Raw genomic sequence first — 15,122 nt, 5'->3', positions numbered from 1 at the left:
GGTGGCCATGGGCAACTCCTTCCAATCTCACATCCTCAGCAGACATCATCAGTCAACCACAGCTCCATTTACATCTTGAATGAAGATACCTGAATGCGGCACGGCCTCAGAATCCTTGTCAGGCTAATACTCCAGGAACCGCTATGAAAGATCCAAGGTGGCCATCCTGTCACAGAAGATCTCTAAAATGCCTTTCAGTTCCTATGTTTTCTGGGCCTGATTCCTCTCTCAGCTAGACATGACTTCATTTTGCATCCTTTAAGATTTTCATGGGGTAGTTATTTGTTACGTTCCACTCTTTGGGGTCTTAACATTTTGAGTCGTCCTACTGCTCCACATCCCCTAATTCCAGACTAAATACCCAGCATCTTCACCAGCATCCTAGATTTGGATAACGCCTTATTTTAACTAAGCAGGCTTCCTCTGTGCATGCCCAAGGCAGTCATGGTTAATGGATTAAGGCACTCTCACACAGAAAGATGGAGTCTTTGCCCTTTCAACTCAGTCTCCCAGGCAGCTCTTACCAATTGCTTGAAATTGATGTATCAGAAAAAACTGTTGGTCATTTCATCACAAGAAAGTAAGTCCAAAGAAACTCTAGTACAAATTATTAAACCAAGAAAAAAAAAAACTAACTCTGTGTGTGTTTATAGATATCAGCTTCAAACCAGTGCCATAGGAATAACTTTCTTTTCAACATTCAAAACTGAGCCTTCAAAGCACTCTGCCAGCAACCTCGGAATGCGCCCATTCCCAGGAAAGTCACCTGTTACAGCAGACTGTACGTCTGGGTGCCACATAGCTTTGCGTGCCAAGCCAGCCTCAGTCTCTACAACCTGTTTGCTTTTGAACAGGTTACTCAATCTTTCCTGAGCTCATCAGCAGGATGGGACTAATGCCTCCCCAGGGAGTCACTTAAGCACATAGCACGTATCCTACCACCTGGAAGACAAGTAACAAATAAATAAGATTCTCTGCTATCTTTGCATGTATCACTAGTATTGTCAATACTATTTCTACATTGATCTGTCGGTCCTTGGGCTTTTGTACAGAGAAATAAGATAACGCTCATTCCCCGAAGAAGTCCAAACGGAGATCAAAGGGGGATAACAAAGTGAAGGAACGCAGTGTGACCACGATGGACTCTGAGCCTACTTGGGACACTGCTCAGAGGTTGCTGAGCCCAAATTCTGCCCATCCTTCAGAATCAGCTCAAGTCCACATCCTTACAGAAGCCTCCACTGAGTACTCAAGAATCTACTCTGCCTGGAGGAAGCTTAACCTTAGTTAACCCTAGTTGAATTCTGTTCATTCAACATAAACTTTGTCAACTCAGGGTTTCCTCAGTCCAGAGTTTTATACACCCCACTACCCAACCCCGAGGAATCTGAGTATGGAGGCAGCAGGCAACCATAGCCTCAAGTGAGACAGTCCTCCTGAAGGCAGCGATACAATTACTCTAAGTCCCCCCTTAATGCCCATCCAAGGTTAAGCATATAGCAAGTGCTTCAGAAGTGGATGGATGGATGGGAGGATGGGTGGATAAGAGGATGGATGGATGAGAGGATGGATGGATGGGAGGACTGGAAAACACTTTCCCCCCAGAATGTGACATCTGTCCCTTCTCCTCAGCATCTGTTGCAGTGTAGTGAGGCCAACCTCCTTGGTCAGGTCAGTCAGATCAGCAGTTCCTTTTCCACTAGTTCCTCGTGTACCAGTGAGCACTGCACACTATGCACCCAAATGAAGGTGGTGCAGTGGGCTGAGAGCTGGCATATTTGCCTGGGGAGGGCACAAACTGACTTTTCTATGTGTTTCCATACCCCTGGTCAGAATCATCTGTTGATGTTGGCTGCCCGCTCTACTCCTCAGCCCAGGACAGGTGCCCGTGGGGGCCAGCCTTGAGGGTGCTGTGGATTCATCAGATTCCTAGTGACTGTAAGTAAAAATGACCTTCCCCTAACCTCATGTCCGGTCCCCAGGGCTCCCGGTCACTAGCTGAGGAGGAGCTCTCCTTGTAAGCTGTGGGCTGGGGGGTGGCTTTAAGGGGAGGGAGCGGAGCAGCAGCACTGGCCATCCAGGGCTCACATGCAGGGGGGTCTTACGGTAGGGAGTCCCCTCGCTCTGAAAGAGCGTGCTAGCCGAGAGTACGATCAAGCCTTTGGAGGCAACAGTCCTGGACTCGAATCCTGGCTCAGTCACTGGCTAGCTGTGAACCTTGAATAAGCCACTTCACCTCCCTGAGACTCTTATTTTTGCAGGGGTTGTTGTGAGGCTGAACGGAGTCTTGCTCAGAGTCCCCTCAGTGGTTCAAAGGATGAGACGTCCATGAAGAGACTATGTAGAAAGATGTGGGAAGGCTGAAGGGAAAAACACGGAGGTTGTTTGGTGAGACACCCAGAGCTTAGCAAAACCAGGTTGCTCTCACTTGCCCAGAGACGAAGGAGCAAGGGGAAGAAGTAGTGAGAGAAGGAATCCTGGAAGGAGGGGCTGCCTGGAAGGGTCTGAGCGGGTGGAGGGAGGCAGCTGCTCCAGAGGCGTGGAACGGAAGCCAGGAGGGATGGGAATAAGCACCCCGCCCTCTCTCTCCTCCTGCCCAGGACTCCCGCCCGCCACCAAACCCAAGAAGTCAGTGGCCAGGAGAGCCAGCAGTACCGTGCAGAGGAGCCCACCTCTCACAGCCCAGAACACGGCAGAGAAGGACAGATGATGGATCTGGGCAGGGGGCTGGCAAAGAATAGCCCACAGAAAAGATACCACTCTCAGTACTGGGAAGAGCCAGCTTTTGCTGAGCACTTACTAGGTGCACGAGCACGTACAGTATTTCATCTAATTTCGACTTGTAAAGAGTTTAGCCCTGAGCACATAAGCGCTCACTACTGGTGTTACTGGCTTCATGGACTTCCCCATTGTCCCAGAGGTGAATTCAGACTCTTAACATGTTTAAGAAATGGGGGATCAGTGTCTTCCACTCCCACCTCTTCCCCCAGGTTTCCTTTAGTGACTTGTTTAGAATAAGGGTGCTTATTTTACCAAATCATAAACAGCTATGCGTGGGACTCCAGAGGTGGAGAGACTGATGACCAGAGCAGAAGAGAGGGGAGGGATGGCCTGGCGTCCGCTCCTGCCTGACACTGGACCTGAATACGTGGGAAACCTAGGAGTCCTCTCTCTCCATCTCTCACGGAGCCTGCCTAACCCTTCCCACCCCTCTCTCTTTGTCCCATCCAAGTGATGACAAACAGCGCTGTTCTTCCGCTCGCAGGACAGAGAAGTCAGCCACAGGGGCAGACTTGCTCAGTCCCAAGGACAAATTCTGAAGGACGAGTCTGTTTGTCCTGGACCGGTTGCCTGCTCCAGACCAATCAGAGCGAGTAGAGGCAGAGAGCTCATCTCTAAGGGTTCATTTACAGCAGCAGCAACAGCCAAAACAATGTGTGCAAATATACTACACAGTATGGAATCCTGGTGTAACAGGAAAAGAAAGAACAGTATGGAAAAAGTTACTTTTAAAAGGTCTAAATTATTAGAGAGCTGTACCACATCCCTGGCTTAACAGATTCACTTTTAAAGAGCTATTTGCCCTCAAATGAATAGTTCTTATTGAAATCCTATTTGGACTTTTTCTTTCAATTTGGCAAACTGATTCTAAAATTCATCTGGTGGAATAAATCCACAAAAAAAAAAAAGCTGATGATTTTTGAAAAAGGAAAAAAAAATGATTTGCCTTGCAAAAGACCTCATGTATTTTAAAAGCTACAACAGTTAAACAATATGGTACTGGTGGGGAAAAAAGGCAGGTATATGCATGGGAGGATATAAAACGTCTAGAAAAATCTGTGATAAATGGAATTTTATATATGACAATGATGGGTTTTCAAATCCATGAGGAAAATTTGGTTTCATTCATAAGTGCTACCAGTTCAATCTATTGTCTCCTGTACTGGGGGAATGGGATACTGGTAGTCTTCCTTCACACCAAATGCAAATTAAATTTAAAATAGATTAAAGAGCTAAACATAAAATTATGAAATTCCAAAAATACCAGAAGAAATGTTGCATGTGGCTGTTTATAACTGGGGACAGGGAAGGATTTCATCAGCAGGACAACACTGGCGGATCAGAGTACACAAAATGTTAACAGTTCTTTACAACGAAAGATACGATGACCAAGGTTAAAAGACAAATGACAGAGGGACGAGAGAAAATGGTTGTAATATTCATGACAAAGGTTTAACATCCCTTATGTATACAAGAATTTCCTACAACCTGCTCAAGAGGAAAAAAGACAATAGAACAACAAAAATAAAGGACCATGAAAGGCTATTTCCACCTATTAGACAATCAAAAATAAAACGATGCCAATATTCAACATCAGAAAGAGCGTAGAGGAGTACACATTTTTACCCGGTGTTTGTAGGAGCATAATTGGTGCAGATTGTTTGAACGGCTAATTAACAGTGTCTAGGAAAATTTTGATATGTGCCACGAATATCTTTGTACACATATCAAAATGTGAGAGAGTCCATAGAGTTCATTTATGAAATTGGCATGCATATTTTGAATTTTCCTAGACACCTGATATAAAATATAAAGCTTCACTGAGAAGGTGACGTGGAGTGAAGCCCTAACAGAGAAGGCAGTGAACCATGGCGTGTCAGGGAGGCTATCCCAGGGAGAGGGACTGACTTGTGCAAAGGGCCAGTGGCAGCAATGGGTCTGGCATGTTCAAGGGATATTGGGAAGCTGGTGTAGCTGGAGCAGAAGGAGTGAGGGAGAGGGTAGTGGGAGGTGAGTCCAGAGAGGGGAAAAATCAACACTCATCCATAGAAGATGATTCAATAATTTATAGTTAAGTAGATCCTTACTACCCAATGTATATAATCAGTAAAATAGTGACGTGATACACACTTACTGACAAATTAGTGAAATATATCTACCCTATATTCTTAAATTAAAAAGTAAGTGTTGGCAACCCAAATGTCCATCAACAGATGACTGGATAAATGAGATGTGGTATATATACCATGGAATACTACTCAGCCCTAAAAAAGAATAAAATAATGTTATTTGCAGCAGCATAGATGGACCTGGAGATTCTCATTCTAAGTGAAGCAAGTCAGAAATAGGAAGAAAAACACCGTACGATATTGCTTGTATGTGGAATCAAAAAAATGGACACAAATGAACTTATCTACAAAACAGAAACTGACTCACAGACATAGAGAACAAACTTATGGTTACCAGGGGGGAAAGGGAGTGGGAAGGGATAAATTGGGAACTCAAAATGTGCACCTCTTGTGGAGTGATGGAAATGTTAGCTATCTTGGTGGTGGTGGTTTCATAGGTGTATACAGCTATCAAAATTCATCAGCTTGTACATCTGAAATATGTATAGTTTACTGTACAGGAATCATACCACAATAAAGCCATTAAAAAAAATAAGTGTTAGAACAATTTATTTATATTTAGTAGAGTTGCAGTGAGCACTGTAATAATAAAATTAACAACTAGTGATTACTGAGCAACTACTATGTACCAGGCATTGTGCCCAGGCTTCACTCAGAGCATCTCACTGAATCTAATAAGGTAGATGTTATTACCCTCAGTTTACACAGGAGGAAACTGATGGGCCCCTTTCCCTCTCTGGCCTCACCTCCCACTACCCTCTCCCTCACTCCTTCTGCTCCAGCTACACCAGCTTCCCAATATCCCTTGAACATACCAGACCCGTTGCTGCCACTGGCCCTTTGCACAAGCCAGTCCCGCTCCCTGGGACAGCCTCCCTGACACGCCATGGTTCACTGCCTTCTCTGTTAGGGCTTCACTCCACGTCACCTTCTCAGTGAAGCTTTATATAAAACTATAACTCTCCTTCCCTGATGTTTCCTATCTCTTCTTGCTTTGTTTCTTTCTTTAGAATTTATCACCATCTAACATACTTTTCCTTACTTATCTTGTCCCTTGTTTCCCCCCAATATACAAGCTCCACATGGTTGGGGGTCTCTCATGCATGACTGTATTGCCCACACCAAGAACGATGCCAGGTGCATAGCATCCCCTTCCCAAGTATTTCCCAAATGAATGAAATATCTGACACCCAGTGCTCTCCACCTTGAACACTGGTGGTCTCCTCTAATACTTGCCATCTCTTTCATCAGGAAAATGGGAAACCCTCCTTGACCCAAAGCTCACTGAGATCAGACCGTTCTCAGGGGGCGAGGGAGCCAAGACCCCGGGGCCCACATGCAGTGGCTGGGCTGCTTCCAGCTCCCGGGTTTCTAACCTGCACAGCCACGTCCTCCGCTCGCACCACAGCTGCAACATCACCTCAGTCTTCATCCTTCTCGACACAGGGAAGGCCAGGGAGACAGAAGAGGCTCTGATGAAAGAGAATTTTGAATATTTAAACAACAAGGACCTACTGTATAGCACAGGGAACTATATTCAATTTCTTGCAATGAGCCGTAATGGTAAAGAAACTGAAAAAATATATATACATGTATGTATATGTATAACTGCATTGCTTTGCTGTACACCTGAGACTAACATTGTAAATCAACTACATGTCAATAAAAAATAAGGATAAAAAATCAAATTAAGTTAAATTAAATTAAATTAAATTAAAAGAGAATTGTGACACATGGACTCAGACCCTCCTGCTAAGGTAGGACCCCTGCTCTCCCCACTCCTGCATGAAATAAGCCCATTTCAACAGCCACCCTCTCAGCCGCCGCAGCTTCTGTCTTTAGGTCATGACCTGGGAGGTGGGGGTGGGATAGATCATACCCTAATGATTAGGCAGAGAAAGAGAAAGAAAAATGCCATATGATATCACTCATATATGGAATCAAAAAAAAAAAGGAAAAAAAAAGCAATTTCCTCCCTTTAGAGATAACATTCCTTTCTCAGTCTGGGGTCAGGATCTCACCTTGTTGGATTATGTAAACTGTCAGTATGTTACTTTGATGTATCACCCTTGGTCTCAAAAACTTGCACAACTCTGCCTTCACCTCTAACAGGTGGAACGGTCCTCAGAGCTCTCTGAAAGACTGTCTCTCGGGTTATAATCCTCAGCGTGGCTCAACTAAAATTTTCAATGTCTTTTTAGCTTCACTTCTGATTAATTTTTCATTGACAAGAGAAATTCACTGACCACCATGTGTTAAATACATTCCATTAATTATTTCCACTCATCACCAAAATAACTCTCTTTGGTGGGCACAATTCTTCACCTTATTTAACGAGCCAGAAAGTTGAGATCTGCTAGGGGTGGATTTGCCAAAGTCACATAATCAGCATTTGGCTGGAGTGAGACTGGAGACAGGTCTGACAGACTGAAAGGCTGTGACAGTTTCTCTTTTAATGTCTTGATTCTGATCTCCTGCTTCCTCTGCCCTCAGGGAAGGCAGGGATTTAGGAAACTGAGGCTCAGAGAAGTCAAGTGACTTGTCCAAGGTCACAGAAGAAGGAAAGAGCATGAGGCAGAGCTGGGACTCAGCCCCAGCCCCTGAAGGCGTCTCCTGGGGGTGCCTGTGTCAGCGCCAAATGTGTGGGCCCTTGCCTGCCAATTGAGAAAGAATTCTCAGTAGAGGCAGAGGGACAAAGTGAAAAAAAAAAAAAAAAGAGTTGCTTTGTTGCTGAGAGGGGGGATAAAGCAAAAAAGAAAAGGCTCAGGCGGGGAGCCGTCAGCCAGGTAGCCGGTTGAGACAGCTCCAGTTTCTGCGGGGCCGCGGGCTCTTTTATCGGAAGCCTCCGCCATCCTTATCTTCATTCCGGTGCCAGTCAGCCTCTACCACTGTCTCTTTCCTCCCAAAGAGCTCAGCCCTAAAACAGAAACTTTGGTGGGAAAGAGACAAAAAGAGAGAGAGAGAGACTGGAGTATGTTCTTGGGACGGATGCAGCAGTTGTGGAACACAAACTGTCTTGTTGCATGGCTGTGTCCTTGGAACCAAGAAGCCAGATGCGGGTAAGAGAAAATGTCCTGTTTTTCAACAGCCTGGCCTTCTCTTCCCCTTGCTGATAACCAGCCGGTGTCAGTAGGCGTGTCTAATCACCTCTCTCTCCCGCTCGAGCCGGCCGGTCCTGTCCCATGTTCCTCAGGCTCTTTCAGGTACTGCCCACTTGTGAATTCACTGGCCACACCTGGACCCACAGGGGCATCCACACCGCCTCCACGCGCTGACCCGGCGCCCCCATCGGCCCCCTCCCCACAACCACCTTGCAGTTTCCTCAGGACTAAGACAAGAGCGCCCATAACCTCTGCTTTTAATGTGGGACGTGAGGCAGGGAAGGAATGAGAAAGAGAGGAGGCAGCGGACCTTTGTGGCCAGGGCATCTGTAAGGTACTTAATTCTGATTCCTCTACTTAACAGTGTGACTTTAGGTAAGGCTTCTGGTAACAGAGAACAAACCCGATTCCAAATCGGATCTATTCCTTTAGCTCTAACCTTTGTGCACTGTGGCCTTTGCTTAGTCATGCTGGCTCTGCACCTTCCGTAAAAGGATGTTGCCTATTCCCTGAAATACACAGGATAACCCGTTCTCAAGGCCTCTGCCTCCCAGGCTTGACCTTTAAAGGTTTAACACTTTTACAGAAAATAACATTTATTTTACGTGGACAGCTGTAAGAACAAAGGGTCATCACACCCCCACCAGGGTCTGGCCAGCCAAGAAGTTTACAGCAACCAGCCACACCCCCTCCTCTTCTGATGTAAAAGAAGCCTGAATTCTAACTTGGGGAACATGGTTCTTTAGGACCACCTTCTTGGTCTGCTGTCTTTCCAAATAGTCACTGTTCCTTGCCCCAGCACCTCATCTCTCAATTTACTGACCTGCCCTGGGGTGAGCAGCACAGCTTGGACTCGGTAACATTCTAACCTCTCTCTGCCACAGCTTCCTAGTCTGCCAAATGGGAACAGCAATCTGGGTACACTTTGGAGATACTGTGGGTTCGGTTCCAGAGCATTGTAATCAGGCAAGCGTTGCAATAAAGTGAGTCGCACCAAATTTTTTTGGTTTTCCAGGGCATACAAAAGCTATGTTTACATCATAGTCTATTGTGTTCAATAGCATTATGTCTTTAAAAATGTACAGTGGGGCACGGAGCTAGGGGTGTGCTGGCTGCAGGCCTGGCTGCTTCCCGGAGCCCCAGGTCAATGTTCTGGCCACAAAGCACCTTTGTTGTCCCCAAGCAGCCGGTTCAGGCTGGTTGGAGCCGTCCCCGCGGAGAAGGTGGTCCAGGTGCTCCGGAGACTGACCTCGGCTCGGTTCCCACCAGCCCACGAGCAAGAGCAGGGCAGCCGTCCCCTCCAGCAGCTTGCTCATGGCCACCCACACACTGGGGGGCTAGCCTTTCTACCGGGAAGTCCACTCTCCCATTCATGGCCACAGTGTTGGAGTCCCCAGAGCGTGCGGAATTGCCCCAGACCCCACTGGCACGATCGCCTGTGACCTGGCTCAGGAAGTCATGGGGAAGAAGCAGCCTGGTGGCCAGCCAGGCAAAACCAACTCCAGGCCCCTCATGCAAACTTCATAACAACCTAAAAACGTTCTAGATACTAGGACCTCCATTTCTCAGATGACGCATAAAGAGCTTAGTAACTTGCCCAATGGCACACAGCTAAAGTCTGGATTCAAACCCAGAGTCCATACTCTTGACTGCCAAGATATCCTGGATGATAATAATACTCACCCGGTACCGGTAAGGTTCTTGTGAGGATCAAAGAGGTCAATATCCACGAAACAGCGGAGTTGGCACTGAGCAAGGGCTCAGTAAATGCCACCTACCACCCTCACTAGGGGCCAGACCCTGTGCCCAGTGCTTTGCACACGGCTGCAGGTTGGACAGGTGGCCCCAGTGATGAGAGCCTGCAGGGCTGCAGGAGAGGGAGTCAGGCAGTTCCCCTGACCCACAGCAGTGACAGGAGCTAGGACCAGCAAGGGCCAGCTCTGGTCTAGCCTCTGAAGCCGGAGATTTAGCCCAACCTACCCACGCCACCCCCATGCTGGCCATAAGTACAGGTTGGCATCCATTTCTGCCAACACAGGTCACGATTCCTCAGGTAAACAGCCAGCCACGGCTCAGCAAAGGCCATGCAGGGCAAGCCTGATCACTGCAGTTTTCTGGCTTGACGTGACCTGTCTCATGCCGGGCAAGGGCTCTGTTTTCCTGGAGACGGGATTCCAGAGGGCACTAATCCACAAAGCTGGAGAAGTTACGAGGCCTTGAGCAAGCCTCCTGGTCACAGCTTCTGTGGCTGGCAGAGCTGGGGAAGAGGAATCCAGAGCAACGCATCTGTAGCGGGGTGATTTCAGAGGAGGAGTAGAGGCTTCCGCCAGAAGCGCATCCCTGGATTGGGGGGTGAAGCCTGAGAGATGGATACACCTTTCCCAAATAAGACCCATGTGCAGCAGTGACTGGCCCAGAGGGAACAACTGAAGGGGGCCTTCTGGTAAACAGGGACCTGGTCCCACTCACCTGGAGGCCACTAGCCAGGGCCCCGTGGGCACAGACCAGCGGTTCAGGGAACATGCGGTGAACGGATGGATGTCTGACTCAACAGTGCTTCTGAAAAATGTTCTCCTATTTTAAGAAAATTATTTTTCTAAAAAAAATTTAAGGGGTTAAGAGGTTGATGATTAAAGAAAAGGCCTTCTAGTCAGGTACCATCTAAGCAGAATCCAGTACCTGGTGGGCACCAGAGAAATAAAATTCTACCAATGGTTCTCTTGAATGAGGCCTTACCAGGTGCCCTCTGCTGTGCTAGGCTCACAGTTCCACCCAGTCTTCACAGTAACACCATGTGTGTATATATGTATATGTGTGTGTGTGTGTGTATATATATATATATTTTTTAAAGAATCATTTGAGAGTAAATTATATACACCATGACCCTTTACTTCCATGTATATTTCCTAAGAATTTGGGATATTATTTTTTCAGTAAAGCTATTAACTTCAGGAAATTTAGCATCAGTACAATACTTTCCTCTAATGTACCATCCATGTTCCAGTTTTGTCAACTGTCCCTATAATGTCCCTCCAGTTATGGACCCAGGCACAACACTGAGTAAGTTATGGGTAATGATTTGCTGGCCTTTCAGGGGTCACCTCAAAGCCTGGGAGGAGTTCCTTGCCAAAGCTCTCCAAGAATCACCACCTTCTTCTCAGAAAGCACACCATTACAGATGCCACATTGCTTTAATCTCCTTCAAGAGGTGACATATTCTGTCCTCTTTGAGCATTACACTTTTAAAGAGCAAGCTCCCTTGTTGTCACGAAGTGGTGTAAACATACATATGGAAAAAGATAAATTTGACCCCTACTTCACACCATACACACAAAATCAGATCTGGATGGATTGCAGATCTAAATGCGAAAACTAAAGCAATAAAATCCCTGTAAGAAAATACGTCTCAGGGCATTGAAGTTGGCACAGATTTTGTAAGCAGGACGTAAGCTACACTGACTGTGGAAGAATAAATGGAAGGATTGGACTCCATCATGAATTATGTTCATCAAAAGATTATGTAAAAGAGAGTGAAAAAACCACAAACTTGGACAAACTATTTTGCACTATATACACACACACACACACACAGCCCCCCATCTAACTGGCAAGCCTCCCAATCACTAAGAAAAAGACAATCTGATATAAGCAGGCACTTCTGCTCAATCTTACTGAAACAGGCACTTCTCAGAAGGCAACATCCTTGGCTAAGAAGGAGAAACTGTGTTATCATTTTAACCTAGAAAGTCCTGGCTCTTTTATACATAACAAAAAATTTTAAGCTTTTCTATCTCCTCTCAAACTTTACTCTAAGGAGCAAGAAGAAGCTGGAACACACCTTCAACAGTTTGCCTGGAAATCTCATCAGCCACCAGTTTGTTTGTCACATTTTCTATTTTCACGTTTCCACAAGTGACAATGTTGCTAAATCTTCCACCTTCATAATAAAGATCCTCTTCCTCTAAGCATCCCCTGACCTGGTCCCCACTTTCCTTGAAGCCCTCCTCAAGGACCACCGGACAGCCACAGCCTCTATAAGGCCTTTCCAACTCCCATTTGCCAACTGATCCCAGAACCATGGCCACATTTGTAGGCTTTTTTATGTAACATCCACTTCCAGGAACCAAAACCTGTTCTAGGTAATGTGGCCTCATAAATTATCCCAAAATGTAGTAGCTTAAAACAATCGTTTATTATACCATTGGGTTCTGTGGACAGGAATTCAGAAGACACAGCAGGATGGCTTGTCTCTATTGCAGGATGGCTAGGAGCTTAGCTGGAAGTTTTCAGTGTTTTTAGTAAAGGGCAACCACCATAAGACCAAAAGCAGAATGCGTATCTTTTAAACCAATGGGAGAAAATTCAACCATTTCAATGCAAATAAGTAAAAGACACAAAAAGAAAAAGAACATGGAGTAAATGGAAAATTTGAAATGAACTGGTATGTCAGCCCTGAAACAACAATGATTAAAACGCAAACAGGTTCATTTTGCCAGTTGAAAAGCAGAGACCTTTGTTGTTGGATAATTAAAAAAAAAATCAGACAAAATGTTGTGTACATGAGACAGTCTTAAAATAAGAGGGCTCGAGAAAAAATAATAAAATAATGCCATTTGCAGCAACATGGATGGACCTGGAGATTGTCATTCCAAGAGCAGTAAGCCAGAAAGAGAAAGAAAAATACCATATGATATCACTTATATGTGAAATATAAAAAAAAAAAAAGACAAATGAACTTATTTACAAAACAGAAACAGACCCACATACATAGAAAACAAACTGATGGTTACCAGTGGGAGAAGGGAGTGGGAAGAGATAAATTGGAAGTTCGAGATTTGCAGATACTAACTAATACATATAAATAGATAAACAATAAGTTCATACTGTATAGTACAGGGAACTATATTCAATATCTTGTAGTAACTTATGGTGAAAAAGAATATGAAAACAAATATAGGTATGTTTATGTATGACTGAAGCATTGTGCTATACACCAGAAATTGACACAACATTTTAAACTGACTACGCTTATATATATATACACACACACACAAAAATAAAACAAGAAAGTTCAGTTTGGTAATGAAAGGATGGAATATGTCAGGCAAGAGTGAACCAAGACAAAGTTAGGAAAACAATCTTATTAGATAAAATAGAATTGAAGACAAAAATGTGTCATATGAAACAACAATAAAAGAAAAATACAATAGAGCAAGAAGATATAATAACCAAAAGTACATAAGCTTTAACAGTCTCAACGTGTATTAACCAACAATTGACAGAGAGCTAAATACATGAACAATTGTGACTGGCGATTTTAACATTCCCTGCTGAGAAGCTGAAAGTTCAATAAATAAGGAATCAACATAGATACTGAAGAGTTGAATAAAATAAGCTTAAGCACTATGTATATACATACATACACACACACCTTGAATAGATAATACTCATTATTTTATAAGAAAACATGGAATATTTACAAAAACAGACAATTTATGATAGCAAAAACAGCCTCGGTAAGTTCCAAATGTTCAATGTAATATAAATGACACTTTTTGACCACAATGAAATGAAAGTAAAATTTAATAACAGACGGATAGCCCAAAATTCTAAACACACGAAATGACATAAAACTATCCTTGGGTTAAAAGTGAAGCCATAAAGGAAATTAAGAAATACTTAGAAGAAAATGACAGTGAGAATAGTAAATATCAAGAATTTGTGGGACATAGCTAAGTCAGTATTTAGACGAAAACTTTTGACTTTAAATACATTTATATGGATAGAAATATTAAAAATCAATAAAGCTTAACATTTAACTCAAGAAAATAGAAAAAGTGCAAACAGAAAAATTCAGAGTTTGTGAAAGTATGATAAAAAATAAAAATTTTAAAAGGCAGAAAGCAATGAAATATAGATTTTTAAAAACCAATAAGGATTAACAAAACTAAAAGCTGGTCCTTTGAGAATATTAATTAGCTGGACAGATCTCCGTAACAAGACTCATCATGGGAAAAAAAAGAGAGGAAATATGTAAAGAAAATACAGACCCAACAAAAATTAAAAGTAATTACTGATATGACAGAGATTTGAAAACTAGTAAATTCCTAGATAGAAATTCTAAAATTGGTTTAAGAAATAAAAACCTTGAAAATACCAACAAGTATTAATAAAACTAAAGAGCTCCCAAAACTCTAGACACAGTTGTAGGCCTCACGGAAACATGTCCCCTCATACCTGAAAGGTTGTAATGGCACTACTGACCCAGTAGAGGGCAAAGGACTCTAGCCGGCCATCTGCAATGTGCTCTTCTGCACATGGTTATCACTCCAAGGATGGGCAATCATGTCCTTCAGGGGACTGACAGGAACACCAAGAAAAAGTGAGTCTCTCTCCTTCTGATATCAAGGAACCAGTTAGAACCAAATAACCTGGAGCTGCAATGGCCACCATAGACAGACTGAAGCAGGAAAGCAGAAGAAAGCAGAGCTAAGAAAGAATTTTTTAAAAAGAGAGAGAGAGACAGAGACAGAGATTTGATGACCATCTTGGGACCCCTGGATCCAGCCAGGCCTGAAGCTCTCTCCACCCTTCAGAACTCTCCTTCAGGAGACCCAATAAATATTATTTTTTATTTTAAATCATTTTGAGTTTGATCTCTGTCACCTGCAATCCAAAGAGAACTGGTGAATGAAGATGTGGGGAAGAGAGAAGGTGCTAGACTTTAGAGTTAAATGGTCTTAGATTTGAGTCTCAGGGGCAGCTCACTTAAGCTTCATGTGCCTCCATTTCCTTATCTAAAGAAGAATGGTAGTAATAATATCCACTTCATAGAATCGTGAAGATTAAATGGGATAATTCACAGGAAGCTCTGGGCTGCTTTTATTCCATGTCTGTCTTCCCACCAAACCACTGTCCGCTTGAAAGCAGGACCTGCTGAATTCATTCCCAGCCCAAGCTTAGCACCTGGTTCTTCACATATGTCAGCACCATCATACTAACTAAGGGCACCTGTGGCCTCTGTGCCAGCTGGCACCAGGCAACCACAAACACTGATGCAACTCGAGTCACATTTTGATATTAAAAAAACTTCAGGGAACTGTATGCAGAG

At 44.1% G+C, this 15,122-nt stretch overlaps 1 long non-coding RNA gene across 4 annotated transcripts in view; it reads right to left on the bottom strand.

The window, feature by feature from the left end:
• LOC116153604 (uncharacterized) overlaps positions 1 to 15,122 on the bottom strand; it is a 65,448-nt gene that overhangs the window by 24,391 nt on the left and 25,935 nt on the right. For all 4 annotated transcript variants that reach the window (XR_010381064.1, XR_010381063.1, XR_010381065.1 and 1 more), the window contains one exon: positions 6,287 to 6,382. This is a non-coding gene — a long non-coding RNA (uncharacterized LOC116153604). The remainder of the gene's footprint in view (positions 1 to 6,286; positions 6,383 to 15,122) is intronic.

The sequence above is a fragment of the Camelus dromedarius genome, chromosome 5, assembly GCF_036321535.1.
Source record: "Camelus dromedarius isolate mCamDro1 chromosome 5, mCamDro1.pat, whole genome shotgun sequence".
Taxonomy (NCBI): domain Eukaryota; kingdom Metazoa; phylum Chordata; class Mammalia; order Artiodactyla; family Camelidae; genus Camelus; species Camelus dromedarius.
This window is presented reverse-complemented; position numbering and strand designations above follow the sequence as displayed.